General features: G+C 42.3%; 1 long non-coding RNA gene across 1 annotated transcript in view; it reads right to left on the bottom strand.

The window, feature by feature from the left end:
• Positions 1–355: 355 nt before the first annotated feature.
• LOC129049974 (uncharacterized) overlaps positions 356–12,834 on the bottom strand; it is a 30,675-nt gene continuing 18,196 nt past the window's right edge. Inside the window, exon 3 of the long non-coding RNA XR_008513453.1 lies at positions 356–4,659. This is a non-coding gene — a long non-coding RNA (uncharacterized LOC129049974). The remainder of the gene's footprint in view (positions 4,660–12,834) is intronic.

Here is a 12,834-nt window from a genome sequence, read left to right as displayed (position 1 = left end):
CAGCAAGTAGCCCTGACAGGTGTCCCATTTGTTTGTCAACGTCGGCTGTGAAAAATCCCGGGGAAGCAAATTGCTTTTCTGCAGAAAGGAGTCAGGGATATGATGAGAAACCCCAGCTCCTGGAAATCAGCATTGGTGGGGACATCTTTGATGTAATAAAATCATAAATAAAAAAGGAAATGCCTGGAAGTCCTGGGGTTGGGGCAGAAAGCCAGTGCCTCAGAGCCAGCCCCGGGAGCTCTCAGGGCGAGGCGGGGAGGAAGCTGCCATCAGAAACACGCAGCGAGTGTGTGGCCGAAGCACTCCATCCAACAGGTCCCCACGCATTCTAAATAATTAGGCTGACATCTGGGAATGATTTATAACCACAGTTTATTTCATCCAACAATAAAATTCCAGAGTTTGGCAAGGCGATGAAGGCCGCCGAGGCCGAAATGTGAACGTGATATTGTTAAGCTAAAGAAAATGCATCTATAAATCACATTACACATCCTTATGGGGATTGCAGATTAACGTGCTCAAGTTGACAGGATTTTGGACTCCAAAACTAGTTTTATGAAATGGTCACAAGAAAATAAAAATCTAACTAACAAAACAAATTTGAAGAAATTGGATGGGCATAGGAAGAAAGGGAAACTTAAGGAAGGGCCCACATCTCTGCATGTGTGAACTCTGATTGGGGAGTAAAGCCAAAAGGAGAACATTTTGGCAAGTTGGATTATAATGATGGGTAGGGTTTATTGAGCATTTACTGTATGCTAGGCACAATGGGCCTTTAAGGGGTATCTCATTTAATCCTCACAATAGCACAGCGGCATAAGCAGCACATTACAGCTGAGGCAAATGAAGCATAGAGAAGTGATATAATCCCCCAGGTAGCCCCCCTTGACCCTGGTGGAGACAATATTCAAACTGAGAGCCCCCGCATGCTCACCTCACAGACTGAGCAGGCAGATCAAATGTCCCCCATCCTGTCCTTTACACCACCTTGCAGCTGGGCCTCAGCATCTGGGTATGTAGAATGGGGATGATGACGTTCCCCATGTGGACTTGTCATTGGGATAACGTTTTATTTAATCCGATAAAAATAATGATTGACCACAGTGCTCAGTACCATGTTGGCTCTCGAGGTGTGGCAGCTTCTTCCTTGCTTTTATTCCTCCTGTAGAAAGTTAATTGAATTTCACATGACTTGCAGCCAGTGGACGAGGGGTTGACTCACAGCAAGATGCCTGCTATTCTGTGTAGGAGACAGGCCATGACGGCTATGGGGAAACAATCTGAGGCATGGTATCGTCATTCCCTGCCTAGTGGTTTGTTGGGTAATGAGGGACATTGAGACTTCTACCTTGTGGCAAATCAGATCAAGGCCTACCACCTGTATCCAGAAGATCATTTACTCAGGGATCAGCCAAAGTTAATCACAATGGTCCTGCCAACTGGCCCGTTTATCCGATCAGAATAGATATGAGCTGGGAAGCAAAAATGAACATGGGGCATTTGCTCAGTGCCTAGGCCGCAAGGAAAATAAGCCAAGTGTCCCTTAGTCCAGGGCCAGCTCAGCCTAAGAGGGTGAGTCCTTACTTGTGTCCCAGCCTGTCTACACTGAGCTGGAGTTCCCCAATTCTCACAAACCTGTGGCTGGGCATATCCACTCTAGTGATGCTGTTTGCGCTTCAGGGTGGTCCTTAGGATTTCATGAAGCACTTACCTAAAATTAACTCATATTTTATCGCAAATAAGACCTACACATTACCAAAAATTCAAACTACATAAAAGGGATAGACAAAAAAAATTATTTTTTGTTTTGGGGATGCCCACTGGTTTTTATTCATTCTTTCAGGAGTAGTCTACATGTTATCATGCATGTTTGTCTCTTTGTGTGATATGCTGTTCTGCCTCTTGCTTTTTATTCAGTTAACAACAGTTAATTTTGTTAACTCTTCTGTATCAGCACATTTAGAGTGACCTCATTTTTCTTCACAACTGCATAGGGCTCTTTTGCATGACTGGATTATCATAGGGGTTCCTGTTTAGCTGAACATCCTGGCTGCTTTCAGACTTTTACCATTATAAGCAATGCAAGCAGCAAGGCCATCCAGGAAAACCAAGCCTGGTCTTAGAAGTAGGTTTCTGGTAGCAAAGCAGAGTTTCTTTCCCTGCGGGCACTATGTGCCAGGTCCTAAGCCTGGGTCTGGTGATAAGGAGGTGCCTCCTGTAAGCCCTGCCTCGAGGGTGTCTGGATGCGTGGTTCAAGGGCAGCTCTTAGAAACCATAGAAACCAGAACCAGCTTCCAGCCCTCGATTCCAGGCAATCTCCAGATCCCCAAGTCTTGCTCCTAGCCCTCACTGCACTGCTGGTTCCATTACGCCATCCAGAGAACACAATGGTATTAAGGTGCTAAACAGAAGGTCTTCAGTCCATTTAAGAGATGAGAGCAGACCTATCCCTTAGGGTTATTATGAAGATTACTAAGAGCTCAGTGTGTATAGGGGTGTTGACTTTTGTGATGGTTATCGGGGAGACTAACCTGAAAACAGATCCTGTATAATACAACTCGGTGGGTGCCATTACTCAGGGATGAGAAAAGACATGCGGGGTGTTGTTTTTGTTGTTGTTGTGGGGAGTCTGTATTTTATTCTTGAGGGGTAAAGAAAGATTTCACAGAAAATAAAAGGTTTTGAAGGATGAATAGGAGTTTTCCCTACCTTTGAAAAAATAATAATAGAGAGAATTTCAGGATTCCAGGTAGAGAGAATAGCATAGTCAGAAAGGTAGAGAGGACATTGTGTGTGTGTGTGTGTGTGTGTGTGTGTGTGTGTGTGTGTGTGTGAGCATCTGTGAGAGAGAGAGAGAGAAATAGTGGAGAAAGTCACAAAGGGAGTTCAGATGAAGCCTCAGCCCAGGTCACCAATCCTGTTGCTCTGTAACTTTGGATGGGGCTGTGGCAGCCCTCAGGGGCAGAGGGTACCAGGACAAGATAGCGCTCCCAGGCACCTTTGCTCATTACCAAGACGCTGCTGTGCCAGAAAGTTGTTTCAAAGCCTTTCCTAAACTCCTCTCTTCCCATGCCCTATGCCGTTGGCAGAATAGCACAGCACTTAACAACAGACTGCTGGTCTTAGAAGTAGGGGTTCTGATGCTGGGTTCAAATCCTAGGTCTGTCCCTGGCTAGCTCTTTGACTTTCTGCAAGGTGCTTAACACGGCTTTCTGTCCCAGTTTCCTCATCTATAAGATGAGAACAGAATGGCCTGCTTTAATGGTTGGCTAGGAAGTCTAAGTGGGCTAATCCATGTACAAAGTTTGGAATGCAAAAAAAAAGCCCCCCAAAATATTATGGTTACATCGCTCTTAATAGGCACTGTAAAGTCTTGTAAGCATGAGGTTCAGGGATAAAGAAGAAAGTAGGAGGATGGGCTGTGAAACAGGCAGTTGTCACATAAGTGCTCCTACAGGGCAGGGAGGAGGGGACAGGATGGTGGAGGAACCAGGGGCCACTCCCCACAGAAAGGGATTTGATCCAGCTCTTAAAGCAAGATCGGGCATTGCCAGGCCTGAGTGAGGACACCTGGGGCCAGGTTTCTTCTAAATCTTTCTGTTCTCTCCAATAAGCCGAGGAAACCTGAGCATTCACAGCCACCATCTCCCCTTAATCCTGATGCTTCCCTCGCCTCAACGGGCATTTAAATAATGCAGCTTTGGCGGGAGGTGGGATGGGTCTGAGAAACTTCCTAACTTGCTGGCACCCCTGTATGCGGGTGCCACTGCATAATGATCGGGGCTGGCTGGAAAGAAGAAACTTGGTTCAAAATGTATGAGTTCATTTTTATGTTCTACTGAGAAAATTTATTCAGTGTGACTGCTCAGTAGCGAGTGCCGTAAAACACCTTAATCCCTGGTTGAAGAAAGGTAATGCCTTGACAGATGTGAGCCTCCTACTTTCCTCCCGGCCATGTTTCAACAACAAACCTTTATTTCTGCTTCTCGGCTGTAGCAGGCAAGAGAAAAAAATGAGGAGAGCAATAAAGCAGTCAGAAATCTCAGGAGCCAGGCGGCGATGCAATCGTAATGACAGATTTTTAATGTGGCGGGAGAGATTGACAAGGAAATGTCTTCAGAGCAAACGCTCACCAGATGGAATGCAAACGGTTTATTGGAGTAGAGAGGTGCAGCTGAACCGAAGAGAGAGCGGGTGGAAGGTGGTCTTTCTGGCTGCTGCAAGTAAACACGCCCGAGACAGGGAGAGGGGGAAGAGAAAAGACACGAAAAATAGCAAGAGGAGGGAGAAAGGCACTGGGCGAGATCCCAGATAGGCCATTCCGAGAAGCGTTTGGCATCTCCACACACCCTGAACTGGAGCCCAGCGTGAAGCCCCAAGAGGCTGATGAGACAGCAGAGGACCACATTTGGAAGCAAGAAGACCTGGATTCAAGATTAGCATTCAACTGACAAAGTTCCATTGGATCTTGAAGCCCAGGCGTTGTTCTGGAGCTTCTATTCCTTCCGACGGTGCAGATGTTTTTGTGTGGCCAACATTTTCAGCATTGACTTGATGGCAGGTCCTGCCTGGACCAGGCACTGCAGACAGTGAGGAGAGGGGCAGCTCTGTCCTTGAGCTCAACGAGATGCACACGTGTAGCATTTATCAATCAGGTCTCTGTACAAAATAATACATTTATTATTAAAATGGTATGTATGTGTGCATATGTGAATATATGCCTATGTATTCATTTATTTACTCATCCATGCTATCTATTCATCCATCCATCACTCTTTAAAATCAGTTTCCTGTATATAACTCATAATATATTTGAAATGGCCAAAAAACGATAATATCCTCCAATTTGAAATTCTCCAAAGGCGTATGATGTCATTTAAAACAGTCAGAGTAGGAAAACTACTTTATAAAATTCTGCAAAATAATCAAATATTAATAATATGTGTCAGTCCAGAGAGATAGTATTACATATAACGGCCGTCTGTTTTTAAGTATACGTACATGTGGTATAAAAGTGCATAAGAATGGCTACAGCAAAAAATAAAATGAACATTGAATGAATCCTGAAGACCATGTGGATTATGCCAATGATCTGAGGCCCTCCAATTCGGGAATTCTTCCAATGTTATCATAACCAGCTCTGACCTTGAGCAAACCCTTTCTTTTTTGCCAGACTCGGTTTCCCCACCTTGTAAAATCAGATGCCCAGGTAGCATGATTCTCACCATCTTTTTGTGACTAACATTTTAGAATGCTAAGTGCAAATTTCTGCCAGTGGATATTCTCAAGGCCAATAGTAACTTTACAACAACAAAGCAGTGAAATGACATGCAAAAGTGGAATGTGCTTTCACAATACATAATACAATAAAAATACTTTTCTTAAATAATACATGACAGTCGAATTCATCTCTTTAGAAACATCCAATCCAACATAAAGATGCCCCCTTTCAGCACTAAGAGCTACAGCCCTTCTTGTCCTCGGAAGGAAACAAATGAAACTCCACGTTTCACAGGGACGGCAAATCAAGTTGAAACCTGTTGTTGCAGCCCTGCAGAAAATGCAGATCCGTAAGATTTCATGCCAGACCCTGGGTGCCAGACATCTTGCAATAAGGAGGGGAGGAAGAGGGGGACAAGAAAAATAGTGGCTAAATGGAAAGACAGAATGGGAGAAAGTAAAACTGTACTTCTCGCCATCCTGACTGCATTCTTCTCTGGCACATTGGTGGTACTGATACCTGCTGAGACAAAATTCCAGGGCGAGAAACTGTGCACCACAAGCCCTGAGAGGTGGAAGGGATTTGTGTGTTAGGATTGGCTGGGTGCAAAGGGGCCTTTAGGATCACTTTACATATGATGGTATTCTCCAGCTCCATAGAGTAATGGAGGCATCAGCTTCTGAGAAAAAGAAAAAGGGATGACCAAATCAGTGTGCGATAGAAAGTTGTGTTTGTATTTGCGCAGCATACATCTGGCATGTTTTCTATTCACATTTCATCCTGCCCGGTCTCATGGTCTCAGAGGAAATTGCCCAAAGCCTCTCCTGTCTCTATTCAGCCCAGTGTTTCTACTTTTGTCTTAAAACAAATGGCCAAATAAACAATTTGTTTTTCGTAGACTACTGTTCTTCGGAGCTTCCATATTGTCCTGTTAAAATTTACTTCTTAAAAAATTGAAACCCTGCTTGGCTTGGAAAGCTGGCTGAGTAAAGACATTTTGGTCTAAAAAATAAACAAAGTGAAAGGTTTTAGAAGACAGACAAAACAGACAGCTGGATTTTTAGAGTACATACAATAGGTTTTATTGGTTATGTTAGAAAGAAAGAAGGAGAGAAAGAAAGGAAAGAAGGAAGGAAAAGAAAAAAAGGCAATGAAATAAATTCCTCATTTGATTTTGCACCCCCTTTCCAAATTTCTGACAAGAATTTTCAATCCAAAAGCTGTTATAAAAAACCTTTTCCAGCCAGGAGCAGTGGCTCACGCCTATAATTTCAGCACTCTGGGAGGCCGAGGCGGGCGGATCACGAGGTCACGGGTTCGAGACCAGCCTGACCAACATGGTGAAACTCTGTCTGTACTAAAAATACAAAAATTAGCTGGGCGTGGTGGTGCACGCCTGTAATCCCAGCTACTCAATAGGCTGACGCAGGAGAATCACTTGAACCCAGGAGGTAGAGGTTGCAGCGAGCCGAGATCGCGCCACCGAACTCCAGCCTGGCAACAGAGCGAAACTCCGTCCCTCCCCGCACCCCATCCACCCCCACAAAAAAACCTTTTCCCATTCTGTCCTTCAAGAAGGAGCAATGAACTGATGCCAGCGGGTTTGTATCAGCTCTGCTCCACTTCTGAGATGTGACTGCAGGTTAGCCATTTGATTGACCAAAACCTCAACATGTTTGCCTATAAACTGGACACAAGATGGGCACTATAAGGTTCTTGGCAGAATCACATGACAGATGTTTGTAAGTGGGATCTGTAAACCACAAAGCGCCCTACAGTTATGTTCTAATAATTATCCTAAATAATTATCCTAGTATCAGTGTTGATAAGGGAGACAATGTCTAACTTGCTGTTTTCCAGGTTAATTCAGGGTGCATTTACACATGTATAGAACCACATCTTGATCAAAATAGGCCTGAACAATTTTAGTTCAGAAATAAAACATTCTTTATTTCTCATTGGTAAATATAGCTCCTATGTTATGCCCATTCTCACTTTCCCTTTACCTGTGCACAGGACGGAGAAGCTACTTCTATTCTAAGGAGATTAAACAATAGTTTAGTTAGCTTTGTCCTGCTTCTGTTTAGAGGTAGACTCTATCATGGAAATGCTAATCATTGTTGGTGATATTTTTACTCCTCTCCCTGCTTTCTGTCATTTTAGATACTGAGCAGGTAGCAATATGTTGAGTATTAAACTAAAACCATAGAGAGGAAGATAGTGAGGTTGTGCATTGAAAAAAAATGTGAAGCCAAGTCATTTTGAGTTGATTAGGGCCCAATTCTTACTTTAAGAATTGAGCAAGTCTCCTAAATTTCCTCAACTCTGAACTGAGTACTGGGTTGAAGATGAATCCTAAGGCCTTCGGCTTTTTTTCAGATCTTAGGACATAAGTCTTCTATGCTATGAAAAACAAAATCGGGAGAATGGCCTAGCACTCATTTTCAGTATTGTTTCTAGTTATTAAGAAATCAAATCTTGAGGCTTCCACAAAGTATAAATCCAATGACTTTTTTAGAAGTAGAAGCAATAGCTAAGCATTGACTTGATGTATGTATATATCAGTAATCTCTGCTTCAGTTTAGCTTTGCTTTTATTTTAAAAGTAACAAATGCAAAAAAATTAGAACAAAATCTGGAGACTTGGCGTAAATCCTCCTAGTATTTTAGAAATGCGTAGCTTTCCTATTTTTGCTGATTCACAACAATGGCTTCACACTGCATGCCCTGTCATATAGCCATTTTCACTTCTTAGAACATGGTTTTTTTTTTTTTTCTTCCCCACATCATGAAATACACTGCAGCCACACAATGTTTAGTTATATATTTTCTCTCTTCCCAATTAGAACATAAACTCTAGGAGTGCAGAGATTCCTCACCTTGTGTATTGTTGTGTCCTGATTTAGAACAGTGCCTGGAATATGGTAGGCCCTAAGTAAATATTTTGCAAAAACAGACCCACAGTATTCCATCACATGCACACAACACCACTTGTTAGATCTTCCTGCACTATAACTGGATGTCCACGAGCATGGGACCTAGTCTATTTCGCTCTCTGCACTGTGTCAGCCCTTGGATCATGGCCTGATCCTGGGCAAGTGCTCGGCGAACCTGCTCCGTGAATGGTGAATGAACACCATCTCCCAGCATGAGACTCTACCACTTGCAAGATTTTGCTGCTATAAACAACAATGTGGTGAACATCTTTGTCATTAAATATTTGCTAACATCCCTTAATTTTTTAAGAGTAAATTCCAGGTAAGCATAATTGTTGGGTCAATGGGTGGGTATATGTTTAAGCTTTTGAGGCATATTGGAAATTTTCTTCCCAAAAAGTTTTTTTTCCTTTTCTATTTTTTAAAAATCAATTTACACGTCCACCAGCAGTATAGAAAATATCTCTTTTCCTGAAGCCTCAGCACCAGTGATGGCAGTTTTCAAAACCTTATGAACTTGAACTTGATAGATTAAAAAAAAACATAATTCCTCGATGTCATTTTTCATTTCCTTGACTATAAGGAGATTTAACATTTTTATATATTATTTCTGTGTTTCTTTCTTTCTTTTGTGTTTTGTTTTGTTGTTGTTGTTGTTGTTGTTGTTGTTGTTGAGATGGAGTCTTGCTCTGTCACCCAGGCTGGAGTGCAGTGGTGCAATCTTGGCTCACTGCAACCTCCACCTCCTGGGTTCAAGCGATTCTCCTGCCTCAGCCTCCCGAGTAGCTGGGATTACAGGTGTGCGCCACCACACCCAGCTAATTTTTGTATTTTTTTTTAGTAGAGATGGGGCTTTACCTTGTTGGCTAGGCTGGTCTCAAACTCCTGACCTCAGGTGATCCTCCCGCTTTGGCCTCTCAAAGTGCTCTGGGATTACAGGCATGAGCCACCATGCCCGGCCTCAGTGTTTGTTTCTTTATTTGTTGATTTTTATTTGATTTTTTTCTTGTTAAATAAATTCAAATACATAAAACTTTTAGGGCAGTGCTTGTAATGGAGTAAACATTATATACTGTTATTAAAATTCCTATTTTATTATCTTTTCCTTTTAATCAGTTTGTTAGAACTTACATATTATGTATCATATAAACATATTTACATATTATTATTTGACACTTACATTAAAAATATTTTGTCTATTTAGTTTATTTATTTGATAAATATTTCATTTTCATATTGTCACACTTACTCATCTTTTTGTTTTTTGCCTTCTGCCTTTGCAACTAGCTTATTTTTTGAACCATTTAATATACTTTTCAGACTCATGCAATATTTACAGGAGGAATCAAGTTTAGGAAAAAAAACAGTAGGCTAAATTATATATAATCCCATTTTGTTTATGCTTTACAATTTTCAAAGCAATTTAATATATATTTCTCTTGAGTGTTCCAATAATCCTTGCTATGGTGGATGATGTTAATACACCCATTTTTACAGATGAGGTTAACTGAGATGTGGGTACAAAGGGAACACATATAAATTCAGCAAGGGAGCAAGGACTGGCACATATTCTGAATTTATTTTCAGGATTCTATGCATTTTGGCTTTTTCTTCAAAAACTTGAGGAAAATGATGATGATGATGACGATGATGATGACAATGATGGTGACTAATTCTAAGTTTGATGTCAGCATTTTGGTGATCTCTGGTCACCTTACATTTCCTAAGTCCAAAGTCTACGGGCAGAGTAAGGTCATTAAGGTTTCCTGAGTGCCCCTTGTGGGCTAGGTGCTTCCATGTGCATGGTCTTAGTTCATCCCCACTGCAAACCTAGGCAGTTACAGTTGTAATTCTGGGTGTCTCTTTTCCTTTTTAATGGGCAGGAACTTCAGACTCCCAGGAGCCCCCTGTGCACCCCAGGACACAATGCTAGTAAACAATAGAGGCATGATTCCCACCCAGAGAGGGCACATCCAGGACCACAGTTCCCCCCATTTACTCTGCAGCATTGAGTCTGACAACACCAGCCCCTGACTTTGAGTGGCAAATTATAGCCTGGTTGTATAATAGCTCTCCATCTTATTTATTCATTTTTTTGAATTCCTAAAAAATCATGGCAAGTAGATCAGCATGGCCTCCTGCCCGCCACACTGTGGAAGTTTGATAATGTATGTCCTAACCGCTTAATTGATTGATTACCTCACTGCAGCTTCCTGAGGTACCGAATTTCTCTCTAATAGCCAGAGTCAGGCTCTGCAGGCAACCGTGGGGGGGACGGGGGTCCCTTGGTGTCGATTTGCTCTTAACTGGAAAGTCATTACCACTTAATACATGTAGATTGTGTTGAAAGAAAATTATGTGTAATGAAATGAGGGAAAAATTAGTGGAGTGTTATGGGCGAAAGCAGATGTTAGGGAGGAATTATGCTAGCAGAGATAATCACCTTCGTTGGTTTTGTGTGTGCTGGGGTGTTAACTGAGGGAGAGGCAGGGGGAGAGTGGAGCAAATGCATTGATCGACGCAGATTCACCCCTTAGAAGCAGCAGCAAAGAATGATACCCCCTGGACTCAGAGACTGGGCTTCCGTAGCTTGTCTCACCCATATCTGTGGCTCTTCCTCCCTGCAGTCTCCCAGGATGCCTGGACACAAAACATCTACCTGCGGGTGCTGAAGAAGATGGCAGGGAGCATCCCAGGGAGGCCGCTTGCTAACTGAGGCCAGGTGATGAGTATCCTACTCTAATTCTTAGAACATTAGCTGAATCAGATACAAAACAAAACAAAATATCCTCTCCCTCCTAAAACAAAACAAAACAAAAACCTAAGCAGACAACAAACCAACAACTAAAAAAAGCTTAGCCTGAAAGAGGATAAGGCTGTTGAATCTTTTGGTAAATAGTCGTATCTCAAGTGGAGGCATTTAAGTGCCTCTGCTCGTGTGGGTGATGCCAGAGAGAATAAAAACTCATTGTTTTGAGGTCTTAGGATCCTTGGGTAAAAGAGCTTGGCACACACAGCCCAAACCTCTTGCCTGATATATTTGCTGCTGAGGAAACTGAAGCTGAGAGAGAGAAAGGTCCTCGCCCACAGTTGTAGACCCAGTGAGTGGAAGGCAAGGCCAGCCCCTGAGTGCAGGATAGGGGGATCTCACAACCCACACTGCTTCTTCTAGGACTCCCAGGTCTGACCCACTATGAGGTGAGGCTGCAAAACAACTGGATGTTTTAAATATCCTGGCAAGCATGCAAATACTTGCATGCATCACAGAGCCATCCAAGGTATGAATTTCAGCCTCAGTTTTCAGCAGGTGGCTCCTCCCATAGTCTGCACCAGAGTTTTTAGAAACAATTGTGTTGATCATCTTTGCGAAAGTTCCCAATGTAAGTCCCCAAGATGACTGGGAGATAGGTTCCATCCTTTTGGTTTTCTATGGGACTAAACAGGCTTTGTAAAACTGTAACTAGTCATCCCTAATCATGTGAAATATGGGCTCAAGGGTCAGGGATAAGTGCATTGTGTGACCATGCCAAGTTACTAACCTCTCAGGCCAGTGTCCCATTTGTTAAAGAGGTGATGGCAGTTAGACAAAAATAATATTTACAAAACACTGAGCACAGTGCCTGGTGCATATGGTAAGTGCTCAATAGTTTATGTTCGTTAAGTTCATTGTTCATATAAATAAGTGTTAGATTTTGCATAGAAGCATACTACATGCTAGTGTGTGTGTGTGTGTGTGTGTGTGTGTGTGTGGAGAGAGCATGTGTATGCAAATCTCTCTCTCTCTCTCTCTCTCTCTCTCTATATATATATATATATATATGCCTGTATGTGTGCCTGTATCTGTACATGTATATATCATCTTTAAGGACTCCATGATATGCAGTTAAATGAATACACACACACACAGAGAGAGAGAGAGAGAGAGAGAGAGAGAGAGAGACTCTATTGGGATTAAAATGCAACAAATCATTTTAAAAGGTTACTGAATTAATGCATCAAAGCCTTTCATTAATAGGCATGTTTTAATCAGTTAATCTGAGGAATGCTACAATCTGATGTTGCAGACTCCTGTTTTGTTGTTAATGTTAAGATACCCTACTATGTGAACTTGTTGAGGGTGCCTACTCTGCACATCATAAATTACTCTCTTCTGGAAATAACTGGCAGAAAACTAAATGATCAAGAGTTTAAATCAACAAAGGCATATTACCTATACTGATAGTGTCCTTGTATGAAACCTGTTTCACTGCAGAAATCGTTGCTTTGCCATCTGAACAGTCCACAGAGAAATGTGGAGATTCTCCTCCATCCACTTGCAAATGTTTAAGACAAATTCATTTTGGATTTTGTTAATGGATCCCAGCATCATGGCTTCATTTAGAACTGGAAGCATTCACCAGATATCCATGATTACCAAGGAGACTACGCAGTTCACTGAGGCTGTGAAGGTGCGTCCAGTTCCAGGATGTTTTGTTTGAGTTACAGTAATGGTCATGGTTAAGAGCAGGATTGGGCTACACCACAGAGTATGTCAGCATGATTCTTCATTTGCTAGTCATACTAGAGAAGTCATACTCATGAGGAAAACCTGGAAAACAGAAATAAGATTAATGAAGCACAACACACAGGCACAGGCACACACGCACACACACATGTGTGCGCACAATCACAAACACAC

This window comes from Pongo abelii, chromosome 15, assembly GCF_028885655.2.
Source record: "Pongo abelii isolate AG06213 chromosome 15, NHGRI_mPonAbe1-v2.0_pri, whole genome shotgun sequence".
In the NCBI taxonomy this organism is placed as follows: Eukaryota; Metazoa; Chordata; class Mammalia; order Primates; family Hominidae; genus Pongo; species Pongo abelii.
Note: the sequence above shows the minus strand (reverse complement) of the source record. Positions and strands in the feature narration are given on the sequence as shown.